Raw genomic sequence first — 6401 nt, forward strand, 5'->3', positions numbered from 1 at the left:
GCTGCTATCCTTTTCTTTCATTATCCATTCTTACTCCATAAGGCTTAGAAGTACTTCCAGACAAGTACTATTTAAATATGAAGAAGATAATTCCATTTGATAGCTGAGTAGAAATAAATGTGTTGGGTTTTTTTTCTTAAGAAAAAAATAGTCTCCTCCCTCCATAATAGAAATTAGCTAGCTAATTCTTAAAATCATAGGGGGCTCTAATAAGTACCATCATTCTGAAATAGAAGATATTTCAGGTGGCATCCAATACAAGCTTATTGCCCAGACAGCACAATTGAGTTACCTCTTTGCCACATCCCACAACTGTGAATACTTTTGCAGTTCACTTTGGATCACATGTTATATACCTTGAAGCAACAGATGAAGAATCCAATGCCCAAAGCCTAAATGAGAGACTTAGAGTAATAAAGCCAGAACCAGGCCTGAGAGCTCCAGGAATACGAGGGACACAAGGAATTTCTGATGGATAACTCTGAAAGACAAAAATACCTTATCCTCAGGAAAGAACAGGTCTGAAAATTAAATATTAACCTCCCACCAAGTTAGAATGCTAGACAGTATTTTGAAATCCTGTCACAATTATCATCTCTTACAGCCTACCAAAATAATAGCCCAGTCTCCGTGGCCTTTAGTCTGACCAGGATTGCACTCAGCTACACTGAGGCTTGAAAGTCTGACAAATTGCTTCCTGAGTATGGGGTTTTGAACTTCCACAGAAATTTCTGAGAGCTGCCTCAGCAGGAACTAAACAGTCAGATTGCTGAGGGGTTTGATGAGATGCACAAGTTAGTGTTGTACCACACGAAATCATCCAGACTGCACCACTGATGGAGCCGCTCAGCACGCCGCCTGCCTTGCAGAGCCTTCCCACTGTAACCAGGGGGATGCCCCCATGAATGCCCACTCCAGCTGTCTGAAAACTTGGCTACACCTGGAAAAGTTGTAGCAACTTTTCTGGATTGCCTTAGGGTCGACCTTGCAGCAGAATTCAGCGGCAAAGAGCAGTACTTATGTGCCCTGCAACCTCCCTTTGCTGGCACATTCCGGCCGGCTTTCCCAGCTCTGCCTCCCAGTTCCAGTAGGGCCAGGGCAGGAACAGAGCTCTGCTGGGCTCCAGATCCACCCTCCAGAAGTTCGACCTTAAGATGTTAAATGTGTTACTCTGTTTCAACTTGAAGAAAAAACAAACAAATAAAAAACAAAACAAAACCAAAAACCAAACCTGAAACTAACACTTGGCTGTTTTAGGGCATTTTTTTCCTTTAATAGGTGAAAGGTCAGAAAGGACATGGTGTATCTGATTGTAAAATGCAAAACATTTTTAAAGATTACCTAGCTTTTCTCCCTATGATATTTACTTTTTCCATCTCCAAATTTATAATGCAATATAATGTATATAATATAGAATTTAATAGAATGTATTTCCCTCCTCCACCATTAGAATATTTGGGTTACACAAAATTCAAGAAGTACAATAAATGTTTAAATTGTGAAATGAAGTATACTGGGCTTTTTTCAGTAATTATACTTCTAGCAAGACATTAATTTTTAATTTTTATCCATGAAATACTTGGTTACATACCTACAGGTGATAACTCTAAGACATATGTCCACATCGAGAGAGAAATAAATAACTGAAACAATTTTACCTTGCTTATAATGCATCATCTCAAAGAAAATGATATATCCTACGGACACCATAGTTATAGGAACAAGAAAAAACATTGAATTCTTTGGAAAAGAAGGAACTTGGAGCAACTTGGCTTGTGTCCTGATTACAGTGTTGGTGGACTAACCTTCTTCATTCTTTTCTATACATTCACCTAGTCCATACTGGAGCTGCTGGTGTCCATGTAGGTCTCTGCAAAGCAAACTGTACCTAATCTAAACCAGACAAATGTGATCACAGTAATTTATGCATGCACAAATCCCAAGGCTGGGAATTGAATTTGAAACTTTAATAAAGAAAACAGAAATGAGTAAGTGCTGGTCACTCTGTAGCCTTAAATATTTTGTAGCTTTCTTTTCTATCTCCCAAAATAAGGGCTCTATTAAAATATTAAACTTTCCATAAACAAAAACCCCTCTGTTATTCTAGCCTAAAGAGCAGATAGGACAAGGATTTGGGGATTTTATTTTGCTAGTTTCCTCAGGTACATAAGAGTCCAATCTAAAGCTGACTATCATTTTTCCACACATCTGCATTGAGTCCACTAAGAGGATTAATACCAGACACCAAGAAATAGGTTTTAAGAAAGAAGTAATTATTTTGACATGGTTGGGAAATTAGAAATATATGGTGGTATGTGATTCTACCTCTCCTTTTAAACAGGAATTAAATAGTTATATTTAGCTCAGTTCAGACATATCCAGAAATTTAAATTTTATTGCCCAGCAAACATGACTATTTTTTTTTTGCCACAGGAATGAATGCTATTTCTTATATGAAGTTAACTTCATCTTATAAAAGAGAGCAGAGATAGCAGTACCTCTCTTCCTTTCAGGCATCTATCAATAGGAAAAAAAACCAACTATTCACCTATAGTGGCAGAAAAAAAGATGCCATGAATCACACCACACAAAGGAAATTACCAGTCTTTGGCATGCCAAGTAAAGCTCCACTTTGTTTCTTACCCAACTGGCATCACTGGTGATATGACTGGCAATCAGTGCTTTTCTGTTAGAGCAGTGCGTTGAAATGCTCACTACCTTTTTACTTTTCCTAGTGAGTAGATTTGTTCAGTGCTCTTAAACATTTTGGAAGAGAAGTTAAAATCGCTGCAAGAGAAGCAAGAAAGGGACCATGCTCCTAGCAATTAATTCTTTAGGCTTAGCATGCTTAGCTGACAAGAAACATTTATAGTCAATTCTTGACCTCATTTTCTAGGCAGGTTGCTTGTGGTCTGCATATTCAGAATACTACTTACTACTGCTTCAGATTCTGATCCCCTTACTCCAGCACCTCATCTGAGCCCATGGTACCCAACACCAGAAATGGGATCAGCTCCTCCACCAGTTTCTGACACAGAAGTCTCAGTGACCTGATTTGCTGGATGGAGTTGTGTTGGCCAGAGCAGCTGTTGTCCATCTTCCTGACATCACTGAAGCAGCTCTGTTTCCCGTAGCACTCAGGCAGTACAGTCTGTGTGAGGGGAACATGAACGGAAGTTCACTCAGGGCAGTACACAAGAAGCCTGTAGCCTTTGTGCAGCTTAAATGGTGTATCACTGCATTTAACCTCAAGGAAGATGTTTACATGCCACAGGAAGTGTGGTTACTACTGACAGGCTTCCCTTTTGTGCCTGTGCACATAACCCCACAGAAGATACAAACTCACTTCTCTGATGTTTGTGATATGGAAAGCAAACCCAGAGCACCAAGCAGCCCTGGCAGTTGGAAAGATTAGCAGGGAGTAGTTTCTGGTGTCTTAAATACAGAGAAGACAGAGGATATTAGGTTTGAGGGGCAAAATTGAGGGTGGTGCCAGGAAATAAAGGAAAAACATGAAAAGCAGGCTGTCCTTCCTGTGGCAGGCTAGGAAAGGCTCTTGAGCCGCACTGCAGCAGCCCCAGCTAAGGGGTTACATTGTTTTCCTCCCACACGCAAGGCTCCTGTCACTCAAACTGTGTATGCAGAGGACTGGAAAAGGTACTGACCAGATCTAGGTCCTTCCATTTCTGACCTAACATTTAGCATCTACCAAGGAGTGTGTGGACATCTGCATTGTAAAATCCTTCCCTCCCTCTGGGTGGAAACTGCTGCAGTTGTAAGGCAGGATGGAGTCAATTTGATTCAGCATTATCATCTGGGGATGATGGGGTGTCTTCGGTTAGTCAGTTATTCTATCACCCAGTGACCCCTCCCCACCTGAGAATGGCAGTCAAGAAAAGCAAAGGAGACCCATCAGGTTGAAATGGAAACAGGTTTCATAAAATAATTAAAATGCTAATACCAACACTAATATAAATTACACACAGTTATACTCATCAAACACTGCAATCACCACAGCTCCAGCAAAAGCATGATGGCCAAAACCAACCGAAGAGCAGAGGAAGAGCAGGCCTCAGGAGATGAAGGACAGGTGAGACCCTCCAGGGATAGCAGACATTGAGGAAGAGCCCAGTCCTCAGCAAACTTTGCAGTTTATAGGGACTGATGTTGACGGTATGAAAGAATTCTGGTGGCCAGTGTGGGTGAGCTGCCCTGGCTTTTGCTCCTCCTCACTTGAGCATCTGAATGGCTCAGAACTGCTAAAGACCTTGATCACTATGGAAACCTGCATACCATGGCTGGCCACAAACTAAAACAAAGCATCTTATCAAAATAATTCCCACTGAACCGGGTGCTGCTGTGGTCTTCTCCAAAATGTAGCTTCCTCCCTGAATAGAAAAATGAGTTTATGATTCTATCCCAATGAAACCAGGACATGGTGCAACACTGAAAGTGAATATGAAACACCAGAAACATTTTGGTGAATAGAAGAGGAATGGAAGATACTGCCTGTGCCAGAGAAGGCAAAGGCCACACAGTCTATAGCCACAAAAAAAAGCATTCTTAAATGATAGGACTTCCACAATACTTACAACTTGTTAGGAGACTTTGGATTTTAAAAGGCTAACTCTAGTCCACTCTTTTCCCCTCCCCCAGGTTATTAGCATTTTAGGAATCTTATGCATAATTAATAAATTATCTTAATTTTTCAATTTATGCTACTCGTTTTTATCCAAACAAGCAGTGATTTTGAGAGCAGATAGGCATATCATTAAGTACTCCAATAGGCAAAGATATGATAAAACATGACAAGTCTAATATCAGAACACCACCAGTGCATCAGACATGATGTACTTGTAGTAAAAGGCAGTTTAAATCAAAACATTTTTAAAAGTAGATAAATTGCTATTATTATTATTTCTTTGATGTGAAAATGAGGCAAATGGATTCCATCATGCTCACAGCTGACAGGCATCCGACATCTCATGAGTCCCAGTGTAGCTCTCTTTTTGGTTTGGTAATTAGGCATTCACTAAGATAATAACAAATGCATTCATGAAATCAGAAGAGGCAGCGAACACATTATCTCTGTATTAAAGATTTGTAACTGTGGTAACAGGACTGTTAGCTTATTCGATTTCATTTAACAATGTCAAGTAAGTCATCAAGTTTGCAGTCTAACAAATTAGTTTTAGGTTCTCCTTTGAAAGAAAAAATGAGTGAAAAAGGTTTTAGGATTGTAATACCTTTGTTAGTTCAGCATCAAATAGCAGGATTGTACAATTTATTTCAAAACCTGTAAAGTAGCAATCCTTATATTTTTACATCTACTGACCAGCACCATGTCCCCTCAAGGCTGTAATAATAATTTAAAAAGGAAAAGCAGTTGCCACAGTGAACTGTCAGCCATTGTAATCAGTCTTTCATCAAGATATTTTAACACAAGGAGGAAAAAAACACTTAACAACAATAGAAACAATACAACATATTTGATTTTACTACTAAATGTTTTTATGCCAAACCAATTTCTTTCCTACACTGAAAAGGAGGCTAAATGGAGTTTTAGTCCTGTCAGTGGTACATGTTTTTGAATGTCAGCACTACAGAAAAACCAGCATAATCCGCTTTAGAGTCAGAAACCAGTATATAGGGAGGAAAAGAACAACTCGACATAAAGAAATAGGCCATTACAGTTTACAGCATTTAGGATTAACTGTGATACCAAGAGTTTAAAACGGGGCTTGTGTAAATCCTGTTTTCTGCTAAAGGGATACTGAGACTGCAAATAGTTATTTATAGGCAACATTTTATATAGGTATGAATTCTTTCTTTAAAAGCTTAATTGATACATCAGGAAAGCCAACTCAGGCCAATTCCACACGCCCCATCCTGCAGACGTGCAGTTCTGTGTGTCTAAGTCGGTACTTGGGATTTCCAGGCTGCTTAGTTATCTGCATTTGGGGCGGGAGGGCTGGTTTGTTTGTGATTTTTTTAGGGGATTTTTTGCAAAGTCGAGTTCTTTCAAATAAGCACTGTTGCTGGCAATATTAGATTGTACAGCAGCCAGGAAGTGTTATGGACACTCCCCTACCTCCTGTGCATTTCCTCACCCTCAAGGAATGTACATGGGTGGGACTCACTGGCCAAATTCCTCTGGACCTGCTGGTGCTGCGCTGCTACAAAACTGGAATCGTATAAAGGGGTTATGTCAGGACACCTGGGGCCTTGAATTGGCATGTGCCCTTTTAAAAGGTACATAAAATGAAAAAGCTGGTAAGCAGCAGCTTATTGCCATGGTGCATGGGGTGTCTTTGGCTAGAAGGAAGGATCTTTGTCTCTGGTTTCTGTATCATGTGGTATTATAAATGGCATTTGCCATCCAATCCTTTATGCAATTGCTT

General features: G+C 39.9%; 1 long non-coding RNA gene across 1 annotated transcript; it reads right to left on the reverse strand.

Moving 5' to 3' along the window:
• Window positions 1-346: 346 nt before the first annotated feature.
• LOC127387707 (uncharacterized) lies at window positions 347-4881 on the reverse strand. The gene is made up of 3 exons (XR_007890188.1): window positions 3710-4881; window positions 2937-3151; window positions 347-481 (listed from the first exon to the last, which is right to left on the reverse strand). It is a non-coding gene; the product is annotated as an uncharacterized LOC127387707 (long non-coding RNA).
• Window positions 4882-6401: the final 1520 nt, after the last annotated feature.

Source organism: Apus apus, chromosome 8 (assembly GCF_020740795.1).
Source record: "Apus apus isolate bApuApu2 chromosome 8, bApuApu2.pri.cur, whole genome shotgun sequence".
Taxonomy (NCBI): Eukaryota; Metazoa; Chordata; class Aves; order Apodiformes; family Apodidae; genus Apus; species Apus apus.